Genomic DNA, 20,429 nt, shown 5'->3' with positions numbered 1-20,429 from the left:
CACTACATGTTAAGAATTCTTTGAGGGGTCCGTAGTTAGCTATTTCCCAGTGACAGTCTGAATTTCCCCGACCATTATCCCGCACAGTCTCTGTTAAAGACCTACCCATTGTATTTATTATTAATGTGTTCTCGTCCTGAACATGCATGAAATACTTGCCACTAGACGTTAAGCAACCAACAATCAATCAATTTAGCTATGAGTATATGTTTAATATGGTAACAGGTGAACATGTACTTTGTCCCAGGGGATTTACAAAAAGTATAACAAAGAGAAGTCCATAAAAACTGACGAAATCAAACGTTAGACTTCATCAACCAACAGATCGAATTGAAAACAAATGGCATATTCCTTACTTGATACAGGCATTTCTCGAAGAAAGTGGTGGATTAAACATGGTTTTATAGCTAGCTAAACCTCCCTTGTACAACTTGTATAACAGTTGTATATATTATATATAAAATAAATAAAAATATTTAGTTATTGCTAAAATGATACATTTTTATACCTGTGCGTACATGTTACATGAACACCGTTTTCACAATCATTAGATTTGTAAACTTTAAATATTGTTCGGTAATGGTTTCTACCCTGATATTTGGAGTGATCATGATAGAATCGTTATAGCGTAAAAAGTAAAATAACAAAAATACCGTACTCCAAGGAAAATTCAAAACGTAAAGTCCCTTATCAAATGGCAAAATCAAAAGCTCAAACACATCAAACGAATGTAAAACAACTGTCATATTCCTGACTCGGTACAGGCATTTCCTAATGTCTGATATTTTGGGATAAAGACCATGAATTATTATAACATGTATTGTCTAGATACATGATTTTTTTATTAGTTTTTATTGGTTTTGAACAAGCTGTCAGTAACTGCGAATACTCTCAGATTTGTACTTGGTGTCTTTTTGTTGTTAGGGATGAGGGATGAATAAATACCCTGCCACGTCCTGTCTGTGTTTTTGCTTGACGTTTTTCTTTGTACCGATCTGATGAGTTAAGCTTTTTTTCAACTGATTTTTATAGTTTGTGTTTTTGTTGTGCTGTTACACAACTGTCCCAGGTTAGGGAAGGGTTGAGCGCTCATAAACATATTTAACCCTGCCACATTCTTAATGTGCCTGTTACAAGTCAGGACCCTGTATTTCGATCAGAGGTTGTCGTTGGTTGGGGTCTGTCGTAATTTGGGTTTCAACCACATACAGGTATTTGCTACATGGAAATATTCCTATCCTTTTGGAAAACATTTGCTAAATATAGACAGAATATTACATTTCGGGAATTTATATTACATTTTTGGATTAAGCTGCACAGCGATAAATATGATAAAATCGATTAAGACAACGGTGCGTATCCATGTGAAATCTGAAGTATATTATGAACCGTTTCAAAATGTCAATGAAGTTAAACAAGGCGACAATTTATCGTCCCTCTTTTCTTCTATTTTCATAATGACAAATGTTAGTTGCATTTAAATCACTTCCTATTCGCAGACAGTGTTATTCGGTTAAACGCCAGTAACACTGCAGCTACTTTTGGGTAATATAGCTCTTCAACTGTTTTGGTTCTTATACATGCTTGGCTTTCATAAATGTGACTTTGGGCCACAGGTATTTGGGGTATGGACCCCTTTTTTAGGGCCCCAATGTAAAAAAACATCTATTTATTTTTCCATATTTACATTTTTCTATACTGCGTAGACATACATCAAGTCTCAAAAATTCATAACTAGTCTACTACAATAACTTTTCTCCTATTCACGCGAACTCCAAGTGAAAAAAGAAGAACTTCTGTGAATGACTTACTTTCACTTTGGAGGTTCAGGTCAGGAAATCGCTATAAATTTCGTATAAAAACTCACTTACTTTTCATAAAAATGACGTTTCTGGTCTCAGGAGATATTTATCTCCAAGTTTAAATAAGTTCCATGGTAATCTGCGGCGGTTTTATGTCTTGTTTTAGTAATTTTGTTTTGCAATTGTCGTCCGTTTGAACCTTAATTCACGGAAGTGACATCTGCGTGGTCTTTAGCTATGTTCGATAACTCAGTTTAAAGAAACTGCTTTCCTGTTATTGTGTTCCAGTTTTGCTCACGGGTTCAGAAATCAATAAAGCTATACGAAAAAGTAAGAGATATTCGAATGATATTGTTTTTCTTGAAAAAGTCCGGGAAATTTCTAAAATGTTATACAAAGATCAAATTGTAGCATTTAATATGATCAAGGATGGTCACAATTTACTTGATAGTGGACAAGCGGGAGTTGGCAAAACATCCCTAGTAAAAAAGGCTGTAAAATATTTAAGAAAACATCAAAGAAAGGCAGAAATTGTGTGTTCTACAGGCATTGCTGCCACATATTTTTCCGATCTGCGAGCACAAACAGTACATCTTTCGGCAGGAATTGAAGACGGTAGGCACATGAATGAACATTTACCTCATCTCATTGAAACAGATGAAAGATTTATCTCTGTAAAGCAGAATTGTATAAACGTTGTATTGACGAAATTTCTATGATCAGTTCCAAAGTTCTGTGTCAAGTTGAATTTTAAATAGAAATGTGATAAATCAACTCAATACATTGGTGGTGTTCAAGCTCCCCCTGTACCAAATAAATTGTTAGGTGACCCTGGAAACCACTTTTTATAATTATTTGGTTTAATGACTGTTTTCCACATCATATTATTTTGCATTTAATTCATCGTCAAAGTGACCAAATACTTATCAAGTGTTTCAATGAATTAGAAATTGGTGATCCATCAGACGAGACCTTAGCATTTTTTAACTCCCTAAATAGACCCACTAAAAATGAAGAGAATGCAGTGCAACTGTTTGCCCGAAATTTAAATTTATAACGCACAAGATCAAGAACTGAAAATTATTTGAATAGAATTTTATCTCCAAAGATCTAGGCATTAAAACTGAATGTAGTATTATGTTAGTAAAGAATCTCAGTGAATCATTGAATTTTAAAAATATATTATGTAAGAAATATCCAGTCCATGTTACTAACTTTTATAATATTTTACATTAGGAATTATTAACAATGACTTTACATGCTGTCGATATAAACAAGATTCTAAAGGTGACATCACTACTGAATCAGATGATAATCACGATAATCATGATGATTCGCCTCAACCTGATACTAGTGTATTTGTGAATGCATATGCAGACTCAGATTTTTCTGACAGTGAAATTGAACATTTAGATTTCTTAGATTCATGTATAGTAGATAATATATTAACTGAAGGACAATCAAGCTCTCCATCAAAATTGGCTTTAGACATTGTACATGATTTCATTGACACTCCTCTTAAAAATGATATTTTATTATTCAAACAGTTCAAAAAATAAACACTATAATGATTGGTTTGAACTCCAAACTTCACTTATTGAAAATATTGGACAGAACTGTTTTCCTGAAGAGGATTCAAAATATTCTGCTAAAACTCAGAATAACTTTTTCTCAAAATTAAACATGTATATCACATTGAAAACAACACGTTTAATAATTTCATGCGTCCGAAGCGCTTTTCTGGATTTACCTTCATCAGGAACGCTCAATGCCAAACATTTGAAATCCGAGGGATGTATAAGGACTGAAACAGTTGAAGAGCTATATGACAAAAATACCTAAAACAAATAGCCAAATTCATCTAAGGTCAACTGCCTGAGGGTGTTGAAACCTTAATTTCAAAATTTATAAACGGACAATTTTAGAAAAGTTAGTTATAAATCATGTCAGTACCGAAGGACTGACTACTGAGCTGATGATACCCTCGGGAACTGATAGTCCAACAGCAGAGGTATCGACCCAGTGATGTAAAAAATTGAAAACAACACGTTTAATAATTTCAATAAAGTATGGATTAGGTGCAAATGGCCCATATTACCAATGTTTGACCTCTATAGTATTTTATCTTGAAAATCAACTATTTAAGACATTGTCTGGTCATCTTCAACTACATGTACAATCTCCAGAACCTTTACCATGACTTACTGTGGATGATGGCTTGCTTATTTTGAGCTGCAAGAGGCATAATAAGATATGTTACTGGTAATGTTATAGCAAAACTGAAGAATAAAATGTCTGTAAAAACTAGGAACGCCATTTTTCAGAAGTGATGGAATCCAAAAAAACTAAATTGCAAATGCAATTAACAATTTTAAATTCACTATCAATATCTTATAATGGGCTGTAGATAAAACTCGAGTGATCCTGAGAGTGTAAATGAAACCAAAAGAAAACAAAATTTAAGAGGTTTAACAAATATTGTTGACAATGCCTTAACATTTCTCCCTAAATTAGAACGTTTTTGTAGGGACAGTTTTACTCATGTAAGTCTTGTTCAGCATGGGACATAACTGTTTAGCCATGTGAAAGATCAAATTATCAAGGATAAAGAACTGTTTGAACTTTGGAGTATAACACTTACAAAAGCTAGATCTTTCTCCGAAAGTGAAAATGACTGTAACATTAATGAAATTTTGTCAATGTGTGAAGTATATTAAAAAATTTTAACGCGGTTGTTGATTTGTTTATAAAAGTTGCATTCAGTCAATTTCGCAGAGATTATTTTCAATTTCTGAAGAAAGAAAAAGGGAAAGCGCTAAGAAAAAAAGTAATGGACAAATCTAAAAAGTCTGTAAAAGCTTTTGATATGCAGCTCTTTAAAGATGATAAATCGGATGGAAAAACAGTTTCCCACCCTCGACTTAAATCCGAACTTGTTCCAAACTCAAACTTTTTCACCGGAAAGACTTTTACTAAAAATGATTTGCTGTTATGCAAACTTTATAACGTCACAGTGTTTCTAAAAGAAAGAAAGATATCATATCTATGCTAGGTAATGTCATTTCAAATAGTGATAGCATACCTTGTAAGTTAAATGAAAGTGACATCAATTAGCTGCATCTAAGATAATCTGTTGATTTAATACAGTCCGGTCAACCTTCAACAAACTGAACAATATCAAATACTAGATATCTGGATACTAGGCCCATCCATTATAGACAATCAGACACCAGGACCTAGCACTGCGACACCACACTTTTCTCCTAAGACTTCAGACACACATACTTGTATTACTGACTCTTTTTCTGAGGCTTCAGCACTCCCACCTAAATCAAAACAATCACGAAAAAGAAAATTAGTCGAAAAAGGCAAGGGAAAAGGGAAACAAAAGACACATGATTCAGATGATAATTGTGCCATTTGTAATCTCTCATACAAGGAAGGAGAAGATTGGATTTGTTGTGATGTTTGTGGGTTGTCGTTTCTCAGAAAAAAGTGTTAATCTACAAGATGAGACTGACTGGACTTGTTTCACAGAAGATGGTGAACAGTTTACTTGTCCTCTTTGTCAGTAATTAGGTAAATGGATTTTAATAGTAGTAATGAAATACAATCCAACATGTGTAATTCCTTGATTGATTGTCGATTGCTAAAAATCCAGTGGCAAATATTTCATATTAAATTTATTGATAAGGTAGCTGGGGTGTCTTAATGTTGGACGATATATTTTTCTGTAAATACTTCTGGTGAAAGTTCTTTCAAATTTGAATATAAAAACTGGGGTCACAAACCTTGTTTTTTCATTAAAAATTTATTGAAAGTATTCAAATCAGGGGTATTTTATATTGGTTATATAAGGGAAACTTAATATTTCCTTATTGAGGAACACTAAATGATAGAATTAGCTAAAATTTACTGAGAGAATTGCTTTTCATTAATACTTCTGAAATATCAAACACAAATAGGGGGTCAAGGGCCTTATTTTCTGGATCAAATTCAGTATGGTTATCTGCCCTAAGGATTTTTTTCTGTTAAATACACTTTACAACCATTATTTTTTGATGGCTTAATCATTCAATTTCAAGTTTCAGATATTTTTGTTTTATATTGAATGATACTTCGATTGATTGATTGATTGATTGATTGATAGATATTGGTTGCTAAACGTCCAGTGGCAAATATTTCATGCATATTCAGGACGATAACAAATTAACAATAAATACAATAGGTCGGTCCGGTAAGAGGGTTCAATTGGGTTGCAGGTCGGGAAAATTTGGACTGCCATGGTAAAATGAGGGTATATTGGATAGGGACAGAAATTTAGCCTTGCAACAAGCCACCTACGGACCCCTCAAAGAGTTGTTGTAAGGTGTTCCTGTGTGAGTTTTCTGTACATGGGAAATGGATTTTGAAGATCCCGCAGGTAAGCTTCCTTAAAGTGGTTTGTCATTTACTTTCAAGTGTTTTTTTTTTGGCAAAATGCAGCAGTTCCTCTTTTAGAAACATTATTTCTGATTTTTTTATAAAAAACCTCTGATTGCCATGAAAAATAATCAGTGTCTGACAAGTTAGACTTTACACATTTACAAAAATAAAAAACATGCGATAGGGTTAGCAGAATCAAAACCAGGAAGCAGATGTTTCATCATATCTCGATAACTTTGAGCCCCATCTGTGCTTCAATACTCAATACAGAAACCAAATATTGATTACATGTGAAAAGTTTTCCAAAGTAGCAATTAAAGCTTATAACCAGTTGCTGTGGTGGTAGGGAAATGAGCGAACGGAAAAAGAAAGCCAGTAAAACCTAAAAACACTTACACGTGGGTCGCAAGAGTCCTGTCACTTTTATCTCTTTTCATAATTTCGAACACAATTGACTCTGGTGTACACTCAGTAAAACCTATGAGTTCAATATAACCATTACGCTTTCTAAACTGTAAATCTGATTGAATATTTTATCTGGGAGACTTGATATTACAAAAAAAGTCATTTGATACAATAGAAACTATGTTTTGAAATTCAATACATGTATTTGTTTCAGACCTGTGACCGCCATGACAATCCATAATAAACCTGAGTAGTCTTGCTCCAGTCATCTTCACTGTGTCTAAACTACCCCGGCAAAAAATGTTTGGAATCGATAGTATCTAATGTCCGGTACGGTGACGGACAATCTACATACAGAGATAAGGTAGAATGTTTGTTTATTAATTTGTTTTTAAATGACATTGAAGAATAAACATACACATAACTATTTTCGATTGTGTGATGTTATATTTTCTACAACCGTTCTAGATTAATGGAGAAATAAGTAAAAAGGCACATCAAAATGGCGAATTGAGTGAACCTTGCTACGAATTTGTTTAATTTCTTTATAAATTTGGCATATTGTACGGAAAGAAAAGTACTGAAAGAAAGATATTAACACAGATATTGCATGGCTAGTCACTATGAGCTCCTCAATATTTGCATTTCTGTGCATGGAACGAAAGAAATGGGTCATGTCAAAATGGAAGGACCCTGTTTCGTCAATGTTGTTTATTACATAAGGACCCGGTTTTGTCTCAGTATAGGACCCGGTTTTGTTTTGTTTTGAAACCACATATTTATGAAAAGCTACGTTAACACTGATCTGAACATTGCCCATCGGAAGAAATCAAATATGTGAGTCAAAAAGATGTTATAAAGATGTTATTGCAATACAAACATGTCGTGTTAAAATATTTTCAAACGGGAACTTTTCGAAATAGGGAGTCGACATTTTTGAATGCTATACGTATACCTTATTGAACTCATCTTCGAACTAAGTTTAAATCAAAATAAATACTTTATAGCATGTACTTACATTAATTCCTTATGATATAAAAAAGAAGATGTGGTGGGATTGCCAATGAGACAACTCTTCACAAGAGACCAAATGACACAGAAATTAACAAATATAGGTCACCGTACGGCCTTCAACAATGAGCAAAGCCCACACCGCATAGTCAGCTATAATAGGCCCCGAAATGACAAATGTAAAACAATTCAAACGAGGAAACTAACGGCGTAATTTATGTAGAAAAAAATGAACCGAAAAACAAATATGTAACACAGCAACAAACGACAACCACTGAATTACAGGCTCCTGACTTGGGACAGGTACATGTATATACGGAATGTGGCGGGGTTAAACATGTTTGCGGGATCCCAACCCTCCCCCTACCCTGGGAAATTGGTGAAACAGTACAACATAAGAACAAACTATAAAAATCAGTTGAAAAAGGCTTAACTCATCAGATGGATACATTAATTCTAACGCTTGGTTTAAAAATTTTAACAAATATAATGCCTATCTATGTTAAAATGAGCGTTGAGCATGGCATGAAAGAATTATTTCTTTTTATAAATAAAAGTTGGTTTGCAACATTATAACGTCCAATATCTTGGTCTTCGTCTTCGTTGAACAACCTAAGTGGCAATTTAGACCGTGAAAAATGACAATGAGACAGCTTTCCATCAAAGACCAAATGACGTAAAAGTTAACAAATATAGAACACTGTATGGCATCCAACAATGAGAAACGCCCATACGGCATAGCAAGCTAAAAAAAGGCCCCGAAATGAAAACTGTAAATAAATAAAACTAATGTGAAAACTAACGACCTGATTTATGTTCAAAATAAAAAACGAAAAACAAATACATGTATGATATACAGCAACAAAAGACAACCACCGATTTACAGGCTCCTGGATTCGGAACTAGCACATACAGAATGGCGGGATTGAACGTGTAAGCGCCCTCCCCCCCCCTCCCCAAAAAAAAAAAACAAGAAAAAACTGGGATAACAGCACAACATATGAACAAACTATAAAATCAGTGAGTTGAAAAAGGTTAACTCATTTAATTACAGAGCCCCTATAGTAAATATGCGATTGGTGGCTGTCTCTGTTTTTTCGTCTTTTATTAAATTTTATGATGGTATACGATATAGCTACATTATATCAGTGGCGTATCCAGGGGGGAGATCGAGTACGCCGACCCCCCCCCCCCCTTTTTTTGGTGGCTAGAAATAATTAATTTATTATGTTTTTTTACGATTTATATATGATTTTTTATTTCACATAAAATCGTAAAAAATAAGTTCCTATTGCTACGCATGGCGGTATAAAATCCGTTTATGAATACGCCCCTTTCAAAAATCATGGCCTCGGTCCGCCCTTGCATATTGACAATTTTAAACTTGACCAACGTGCTTAAATTGTAGAACATTTGTCAATGTACGATAATCATTATACAATGAAGAGATAAACCTATATATAATAGTTGTACTTGTTAACAACTTGATACTAGTGCATTAAAGAATTTTTTAATGTTAAAAAAGAGAAGAAATAAATAATAGATAAAACATCGTTTATTTATAAAATCACTAATCAAATAATTATCATTGCAATTTCCGGATGGCCTAAGACTATTATACTAATTTATACTTAGTATTATTGTAACAAGGAGGGGTAAACAGATTTTTAACGCACTATTATTGTGATCCTTTGCGCCACATAGAAATTCCCTTTCTTGGGCGATTCTGCATGCATATACATTTGTCTTATTCTCTTGCTTTATAATGAACGTTTAGTTTTAAAATATTTATTTTCAAACAATCTCCCCCTTTAAGTAGAGCGGAACTTTAAGATAATCACATATCAAATGTGCGTCCATAAATTTTCAAGGCCGTACACTATTTAAGTTTGAACACTTAAATTTACATAGTTGATATTAAACAATCCAATTGCGTTACAAAACCTTCATTTCTTTTTAATTTTTCCTTTTTTTTTTTTTATACAAAACATTATTGAAATTTACTTTCTTCTAAAATAGCAGGAATTCAAGTCTTTACGGATTCAAAAAGGTTATAAGTTATCCTCTGAAAGAAAATGTTTTTCAACGATCCCTCAAACTGCTGTTGAACGCCATATTTTAATTTTCGTCATGCGATTATGAATTATTTTCTATGACAAAACCGGGTCTGCTTTGTTAACTTTAAGGACAAAAACGGGTCGTACACATTGACAAAACCGGGTGCTTCAATTTTGACATGACCCACTTCTTTCATTCCATGCACAGACATGCAAATATTGAGGTGATCATAGTGACAAGTCTTGAAATCTCCGTGTTAATATCTTTCTTTCCGTACAATGTGCTCAATTTAAATAGGAATTAAACAAATTCGAGGCAGGGTTCACTCAATTCACCATTTTGATGTGCCTTTTAACTTATTTCTCCATAAATCTAGAACGGTGGTAGAAAATATTACATCACACTATCGAAAATAGTTATATGTGTATGTATATTCTTCAATATCATTTAAACAACATATAAATAAACAAAATTTCTACCTTTCTCTGTCTGTTGCTTGTCCGTCACCGTACCGGACATTAGATACTATTGAGTCCAAACATGTTTCGCCGGGGTAGTTTAGACACAGTGATCTTTGAACCTTTTTTTCGTTTTTTGGACATCCCTGAATATTTGTACCATACAATTTCCAATAGCTGAACTGGACACTGGTAACCTATATTTTTTTCTTAATTTCATTAAAATCAGCATACTCGTATCACTACATTTTTCTATGTTATCAATTAACCAAGAGTGTAACTTTGTATGATCATAAGACATCTTGACAAACACTTATTCACTGTATGTCCTTTTGTGTTTTTATTTGATACATAATGACGTGGTTCTCTTTTAGAAGAAATCCACAATAAGCATATAGACAAGCAGCAAGAAGGACAAGGGAAACTTCTAATTTAGATTCTGCAAAGGACATGCCTAAAAGAACTGTAGAATATATTCTATTCATACTTTGAACGACAAAATTATTTTATTTCTACCTGTGTGACGTTTACATGCTGATTAACTGATGTACGTCAAACGCGCGATTCTACGTCAGAGTTAATGTTAACCTAACCATGTGTCTGTCAGGGTAAGGATTCGATTCCAGTACTTAAAATCTTTCAATCCTTTATGGGTGGATTTAGCATAGATAAATAAAATCGTATAATAAATAAGCAATGAATGAGGTTGTTAAATTTGATATATGCATTGTTGTGCTTCTTTGTTACATATTTGTTTGTTTTTATGGTGATTAAAATTATAACACAATGTTGACTGCTGTACCCCTATTTTTGACATTTTTACCTATTATGTCTGTTTGTTTTGTTCACGCATCGTTGTCAATATCATGGAATTTGATGCGACTGTCATACAGGTGAGAGGTTTAGCTAGCTATAAAACCAGGTTCAATCCACCATTTTCTGCATAGGAAAATGCCTGTACCAAGTCAGGAATATGATAGTTGTTATCCATTCGTTTGATGTGTTTGAGCTTTTGATTTTGCCATTTGATTAGGGACCTTCCGTTTTAATTTTTCCTCGGAATATAGTATTTTTGTGATTTTACTTTTCTCAAAAACAATTTTTGTGTTTTTAACTTTTTTTTTAGATTTGTAAAAGTCAACCAAAAATACATCATTGGAGTATCTCTTACCTTTTCGTATAGCTACATTGCTTTCAGAACCCATGTGCAAAACTGATAAACAAGAACAGGAAAGCAGTTTCTTCAAACAGAGTAATCATTTGTTACCGTGATTTGTTCCTCAATTTTTCTTGTTTGGGACAGCAGGGAAGATTAATTATGTTTTGTCTATTACTCAGGCTTATATAAAGAGGGAGCTATCCATACTGTAAATGTATAATGTCTCTGTATTGGTCAATGGGTCAGATTTGTCATACTTAGTTAAACGATAAAATGTTTTCGTGTGTAGAGAAATTTCACTAATGACTAGTGCATGATTGGATTACATCTTTCTTATTGGTCGATGATCTTGCGGGGTAAGCACTAGTTCATGTTTATGTGCTCTGTGGGCACTTCCTTTTTATCATCAGCTTTTGACTTGTTAACTTGTAATTCTTATCAAATAATTTGTGACAAATTCCCACCCGCATACCTCCCTTAGTTAAGTTTATCTTTAGAAGTAGATATGTATATATGTTTATTAGTGGGGCAGATTTTTTCCCCTTCTTTGCCATTCTTTGTCATTTATTCAATTGATATGATTTAAGTTGATGTAATTTCGTATTAATTATGTTTTATTACTTTATATTAATTATGAACTTTTACATTTTATGATTTTCAATAAATGACCTTTTTTCGTAAATTTAGTTTTTATATCAAATAGTAAAACAAGCTCAGACTCTAGTCTGTGTATACATTAGTATGTTTATGGTATCTGCATGTGTCTGTAAAAGAACTATTACATTAATATTGTTATCTTGTTTAGGAAAAGTTTATACATCCATTTTGAATGATAGATTACATTTTTTTATTATTAAAGAATATAATTATTTATTGCATGAATATTCAACAAATGATCACATATTTTCACAGTATTCATTGTATTGTGCTTTTGTAGACCTTTAACAGACATTTGACTGTGTTCATCTGAGTTCATGATTTAAAACAATTGTTCAATCAGATATTACAGGCAATTTTTTAAGAATTAAACAAAATATGTATGAAAATGTAAAATCATGTATTAAACATAACAATGAAACTTCAGAAATAATGATTTCTAAAATTGGAGTAAGACGGGAAGAAAATTTATCCCCAGCATTATTTTCACTGTATCTTAATGGTTTGCAAGTTTATTTAGAAACGTAAGCTATTAAAGGTGATGAATATATCAGAAAAGAGGCTGAAAGTGAACTCAAAGTATATTTTAAAATATATTTGCTTTAAATGTCAAACCTGCTTTAACGGTCATCTTTTTCCTGCCCAATCACCTGTCTCTAACGGTCACTTGCAGACCCTCCACAACATTTCTGTATAATAATTTAACTCATTCCAGAGGTCACCTGTCTAACGCGGTCAGCGGTCACCTAACTTTTGAACGAAATCTTCATTTAAACATTTAACAACGGTCATTCTGAAATAATCATGACAAAAAATATATGTGTTCAATATCGAAGCCAAAATGAAAATATGAACCCGTTTGCAACCGAGATTGCACAATAGGAGGTGAATTCGTGTATTCTTGTTCCACTCCTTTCCGTTTATGCAGATGATACCATTTTATTAGCAGAATCTGTTGAAAATTTACAACTTTTGCTTGATAATATTTCACAATATTGTTTAATGTGGAAACTTAAAGTAAACGTGGATAAAACTAAGGTTTTGATTTTTTCAAAAGGCAGCTTGTAAAGAAATACTAAATTTTATTTGAATAATAGAGAACTAGAAAAGGTCATAGATTATTTAAATCTTGGTATATGTATTTGTAAAAGTTGATCATACTTGTCTACAAGAAAGTATCTAAAACAAGAAGCAACTAAAGCTATGTATAGATTTTTGAAGAAATGTAGAAGAAATCACTTATCTATTGAATATCAAATAGGTATCTTTTAAAGATAAATAGAACCTGTCATTTTATATGGATCAGAAATTTTGGGTTTTGAAAATTTAGATTTTCTTGAAAGTATACAGTTGCGATTTTGTAAAATTATAATGCATTTGAAGCAATCACCACCCAACTATATTGCATATGGTGAGCTAGGAATATTTCCTATATCATTACAGATAAAGGTAAGCATGCTAAACTTTTGGTGCAGACTAGTTAGAGGAAATGAAACAAAATGTTCTCCATTATTCTATGAATTGTTACATGTTTACTACACATGTTTTATAAAGAATATTTTAGATGATTGTGGTAGGTCAAATATTTGGCAGAACCAAATTATCCTTCCGTCATATTGGATTTTAAAATGTGTTGAAAAGAAACTGAAGGATCAATTTAAACGATTTTGTATTCAGAAATGTTCAAGTCTAATAAGGCATTGAGCCATAGAATATTCATAACACATTTCTGTTTTGAAACACATATTTTAGAATTATCACCATATTATATGTACACCCTTCGTAAATTTAGATGTGATAGTCATCGATTGCCTGTCGAGACCGGGAAATGGCGCAATTTGCCGTGAAACTCGATGGTTATCAGTGACAAACACCACATATTATGTTATGTAGCTACTTTAATATTGCTAGACAAAATTTGCTTCTCTAAGTTTGTCATGAAAATGTCAACATTTATAAGTTTTTAAACAAATATTTTCTTCATACAATGTAATCATATTAGAAAAAAAAACTATTAGTATTTCCTATCATGATTTCCTTGATAGAGGGTTGCTGCTCACAAGGAAGCTATCATACCAAGAGTTCCAAGTGATGAAGTTGAAATCATCCCTTCGTAAATTTTACGGCCGCCATCACGAGTTTGTTGGCCGTTACGGAATATCCTTTTCACAGATGATAGCGGATATGTTCCTACATGTAATGTCGTAACTACAATCCCGTCCCTTTTTCCGGAATTGGACTTATTGTCGGGTTTGTACTGACATGAGCAGCACGACGGGTGCCACATGTGGAGAAGGATCTGCTTACTCTTCCGGAGCACCTAAATTAACCCCCAGTTTTTGGTTGGGTTCGTGTTGCTCAGTCGTTAGTTTTCTATGTTGTGTTTTGTTTACTATTGTTTGTCTGTTTTAGCCATGGAGTTGTCAGTTTATTTTCGACTTAGGAGTTTGAATGACCTTTTGGTATCTTTCGCCCTTCTTTTAGCATGTGCAAATTTATCTCGAACGTCCAAGAGAGGGTTGTTCCTTCAGGTTAGACATTTTTAGTGTTTATTATAATAATTGTATATTAAATTCACACATTCACTACATGTTGGTAAATTGTAGATATGCATATGTTCTCTGAAACATTTTGTTTTATGAAAATAAAATATATTCATTCAAAATGTTCGATTTTTAGCGTTCCTGGTGAAGGTAAATCCAGAAAAGCACTTGGGACACATACAATATATAAAGTGTTGTTTTGCTTTTTTTTCTACTACGGTCAACGAGTTTCATTGTTAAGTATAGTTAGTTTGCATTACAAACAATGTGCGTTCCGAGTCTCGAAACCTTATGATGTTTATGTAGGAAATCTCTTTCACTACAACTGGACAACTTAAGCAAACCGAAAAGCGATTATCCGACATAGGAATTAAAGCACTAGCTTCACTCTTTTCGTTCTTTTAGAATCATGTGCAAAACAGTGTAGCCGAGACCATAGATTGGCGCGCTAAAATATCCCATTGACTGGGTCAGATTAGGTGAACGTTCGTCTGTAACGCCCACAACTCACGACGTATTTATTATAAACATTTAAACTGTGGGGTTGCCAAAGGGTCTCAGTATATATACGAACTACAGTGCACAGTATATTATATACATATTTTATTTGCGATCATAAAATGTACGAAGTCGTCCATTACTATGTAAATTGGGTCGATTAAAAAAAAAGCTGAATATGTTTCTGTTGCCAAGGGTTTTTCACAAGTATAGTAGTTAGCAGAAAAGATCACCAAACTATACATTTTACCTATTCAAAAACGTAAATGCAAATTTCACAAGGCTTGATCCAAATAGCCTTTTTACTGTCTAATAACTTGCAAGTACGAAAAAGACAGGAAAGAAGTATATTTTGTCTATATGTTTTGTGTTTGCACACTTTTTAAAGTTGATCATGCATTCGTTCTAAAATAAAATTTTGACCAGATAAAAGTTAAAACATGACATAATTGGACAACCGCAATTGTTAAATCGCTTTGACGTCCGAAAAAAAGATAATAATCAACACATCCATTGTAACTTTTAAAGCCAGTTAAATCCTTTTTTGCTGAAAGAACGTCCGATATCATAAAAATTCATTATCAAAACATAACAAAATCACAAGTAAAGAACGTTTAAGTATTCAATATAAATCAAAACACAAAGGTTATTCCTGATTAGTTTTTCGAATTATTTTATTTAGGCTTTGAGACCCTTTGGTGACCCCACAGTTTAATGTCTATAATAAATACGTCGTGAGTTGTGGGCGTTACAGACGAACGTTCACCTAATCTGACCCAGTCAATGGGATATTTTAGCGCGCCAATCAATGGTCTCGGCTACACTGTTTTGCACATGATTCTAAGATGTTTTATATATGAATTCAACAGAAATGTGAAATGTTCGATCGATCTCTTGAACCATGGTTCAAAAGTATGGGGCTTTCATCGTGCCTAAAACATTGGATAAGTTCATAATAAATTTGTAAGTTGGTAAAAATTGTCCTGCATTTGCTGTAATTGTAAAACTCAGTCATTTAACACGGTTCTTATAAAACAAAAAATACATGAATAATAATTTCTCAATTCTTTAACTAATATTTTTTTTGTATTAAATGGTTATAAAGTGCAAGTAACCGAAACTGAACATAGTAAAACGTGGGCGTCAAATGTTCGCAGCTTGTTATTTGATCTTGGTTACAACTTGTTATGGTATGTAAATCTACGTCATTTGTTCTCTGGGCGTAAGTTGTATCATTTGCAATGATACATCTTCTTTTTGTATTCATAGGATGTTTTGAATTACGTATTTATGACCAGTTTCTAGCATCATTAAATTATGAAAAATAAAACGTTTTTAACAATTTTCAAAAATTTTAGAAATGTATTTGCTTATACTAATAGATGTTAACTTTGAGCACAACTAAGGCTTGCTTTAGTATTTTTTTAACATTGATTGGAAGATCTCATTAAGAGCATACATGTACCTCGTAATGGAATGCTTTGTAAATGATGCATTTTGTTATGATCGTCCAGGTTGTAGACGTTTGCGTCTAATATTTTTATCTAAATAATTTTGTTCTGGCCTTATATGACAATTGTTTGTATCCTTTATTCAAATTAGTTCAAGATCTTTGGTGTTAACATTTTGCTGTTTATTAACTGAAATTCCAACGGAGGTATGAAGAACAACTTAAGTCGATACTATATATTATTAAGTTTTACGGTCACAATCATCGATGTGTCTGTGTCTCAACTCACAAACGACATGTTTTCGCGGTCCGAGATATTTAGATCGTTAAGATACCAGAATAGTCGTCTGATTTGTAAATTTAACGATTGTGTGCTATTCCCGACTTAAACATTTTCATTGGGTATGGATTCAAGTGGCGGGTAATTCATGCATAGCAGTGGACACTTACCCTGTCAATGAAATCGGTATCCATCAGTTTGTGTTTATTACCAGGATTCGTATTTTCTTGATGGGTTTATGAGAATTGAACATCAGTCAACAACTGTTACATAGGAATTGAAATGTTGTACAATTAAAGAAACTGGCGTTTTTATCAAATAAAAGAATAAGTGAAATGTCAACATTCATTTTACAAAATGTAAGCATATACATTTAAAAATAATCAAAAACAATTAGAGACCATTTAAATAGTGAAGGCATACGTTGTCACGTGGTTAAATGGATAAAACAATTTAATGAAGTAGATTTTTTATTTAATAATGACCAAATCTTTTTCAAGTCGTAAAAGGTTGTCAATTTAATATAAAATAAGGAGATGTGGTAGGATTGCCAATGTCTGAAATACAAATTTAAATCAAGAAACCTTGTAGACACATGCAAGTGAACGACACTTCAATAACATGAAGATGGTTTGCGAATGTTTCACATTGTCTCTATATAAATGTGTTAATTTATACGATATATATTTTCATCTAAGTAACAAATTAAGGGCAAAGCACCTTATGAATTTGCATTTTGTTTGTCGTTCAGAACATGTTGTTAGCTCTAAATGGTAACGAAACTTTAATAATTTAAAACAATTTTGAAACTATCATAAATGTTCAAATGAAGAAGTCACTTAATTAATTGTCAAAGCGAGGCAAAAGATACCAAATGGTTATTCAAGCTCATAAGTCGAAAACAAACTGATAATGCCAAGACAAAAAACAACCGAAATACAACAGTACATAGAACACAACTTAAAATACCAAAGACTGAGCAAAATGAACCCACCAAAAACCGGGGGCAATCTCGGGTGCTCCAGAAGGGGAAGCAGATTCTGCTCGACACGTGGAAACCCGTCGTGTTGCTCATATAAGTACAAATCCGGTGATAAGTCTAATTCGGTAGGTCACATTGGAGAAAAAGAGGACGGGACGACAATTGGAATATATCCGTCGTCATCTGTGGTAATAAATATATACTATTCGCTGCTAGTTATATGGTCGATTTTTATTTCTAATGTCGTTTTGCAAGCACAAGGTGTTCCATTTAATTCAACTTCAAACGATACACAAGGTCTCCTCCTCTAGTAATAATATTACTGTAAAATAATCCACGTCTAACAAATGTAATCTTAGTTAATAAGTCGAAGGTTTGTTTCATAAACAAACTTCGTCATCGTAAATAAGTCCTACTATGTACAAAAACTAGTTCTAACAAAACCTTCTTTGAATTGGAAATCATCAAAGTTGTCTACTGTCTTGCTATAACCTTATTCTTCAATCTCTTTAATTTTGTTGAAATCTTATTTTATACGACCGAGTATCGACATGCTGAACACATATCATCGAATTGTTCTTGAAATCTTTTAAGAAAATTGATAACGTCGTGAAAAAATCTTCCCGTTGAACCTAATACAACAGAGTCGATCAAACGTAAGTATAAAAGTGACTAACCGAGACTACTCCAGTCAATCTAATAAACATATAGTTGAAAATAAGATTTGTATCGTAGATATTTAATATGAAGCCGCATTAATTGATATCATCCATCGTTAGCAGAATTAAGTAAGAAAGAAATTTATTTTGTTTTTATAAAAGCTTACCTGTATATGAAAGCGGGTTCTTTCAGTTTTTTTCTATTGTTTATAAATAGATTCTACCAGTGTAATACGTTTTGTGGCGTTGATCCATTCATGTGACGCGCAGTTTATATTTCGTTTTTGGTGTCGTGGTGTGCTGTCGTAAATTTATGGGAGGTGTCTGTTGTTATTCTGCGGTTTACATGTTGTAATGTTCCATTATATTATTTATTTATGTATTTCTCTGAGCTGAATGTTCTTGCGTTTGTTTGTACTGTAGTCCTGTCATATAAGCGGGAAGTTTGGCCAGCCATAAAACCAGGTTCAACCCACCATTGTTTTCTTAAAATGTCCTGTACCAAGTCAGGAATATGACAGTTGTTATCACAGAGTCCGTTTCTATGTATGTTGGCGTTTGCTTTTATTGTAGTTCAGTGTTTCTGTTGTTCCGTCGTTTCCTCTTAAAGTTAATGTGTTTCCCTCGGTTTTAGTTTGTTACCCGGATTTGTTTTTTGCTTAATCGAATTATGACAATTGAACAGCGGTATACTACTGTTACCTTTTTTTATACGATGTTTATCCATTCGATACAGTTAAATTTTCAAATTTGAAACGCAATGCTCACCGAGAGTAGATAAATATCGTATTGCACAAGATAAGTTGGTGGAGTCTGTTTCTCTAATGATTTTTTAACGATATGTAGACAGACTCAATCCTTCTTTTCGAATGATCTGCAAAAATATGTGTTTTTTCTATGTGAAGTCATCAGGCATTGTCGCCTTTTTATAATAGGAAATTCAGAGGAAAGCAAGAACATTTGACGTCATAATCGAATTTTGACCAAAGAAGAACTGAGATCAAACGAACCACACGTTGATTAAATAAAAATATTCAACTGGTCAGGAAAAGGATAAATGGTGTAAGAATAAGAGAAAAACAAATAAATGACGCAATTTTCAAAATTCTTATGTTATAATACTGTTTTAAAAAGGCATTCATACGTATACGCATGACCTTTATGAGTTATTTAGAATATCAAACATTGATGTGAAAATTGTAATTTTTTTAAACCGAAAAAGAAAAGGGAATCTACTGACTATTTCTGTTTTTAACTCTCATCTCTGAAAATAAATTACCACTTTTCAATAACTTCAAGAAATTTCTATAAACTAGAATTAGTTAATTATACATAATGTGATCAAATATTATTTGGAAAATCTTCAGTTATATTTGCTCTTTTCTGATGCAAAATAGTTTGAATGTTTGTATATAGGAACATCGCAGAGCATAATTTATTTCAGGTCAACACCGATTGTACCAAAATATTCGACTTCTAATTATGTTGCTGCCAGTGTCAAACTTTATATTCCATACCATAAACAAGAAACATTATTAAATGTTAAAATTGTATCAGTTTATCGAGTTGAACAATGCCTTATTCTGACAAAAATAGGAAAAAAACCTGAAAGCTTTTGTTACAGACGTTCAGTAATGATTTCAAAGATTATTAATTCGAATTTTTCTTTCATGAAAGTACCAGCATTTGACAAATCTAAGCTACTTGATTTTATAAAATTACATTGTTATTGTAATACATGCAATTTTTTTTAAAAAAAGAACTCGATTTGAGAAAACATTTTATCTTGCATAGATACAAGGTAGGGGATAGGTCTACAACTCATGCAAAACACTTTTTAATAAGCTTAACATTTTTTATTGTTATGCTTTCTTTGTTAATTCATTCAATTTATACCGAAGTAAAGACGAACTGAACATCTGGGCACACTATATCTTACCTTTCAATGGTGACCAGGGCCTATTATTTTGAAAGAACTTGTGATACTCTTAAGACCCCGTTCACACTAGCATTTTTTTAATAAACCTTATTGGTCTAATCTG

Source organism: Mytilus californianus, unplaced genomic scaffold (genome assembly GCF_021869535.1).
Source record: "Mytilus californianus isolate M0D057914Y unplaced genomic scaffold, xbMytCali1.0.p SCAF_7, whole genome shotgun sequence".
NCBI lineage: Eukaryota > Metazoa > Mollusca > Bivalvia > Mytilida > Mytilidae > Mytilus > Mytilus californianus.
Note: the sequence above shows the minus strand (reverse complement) of the source record.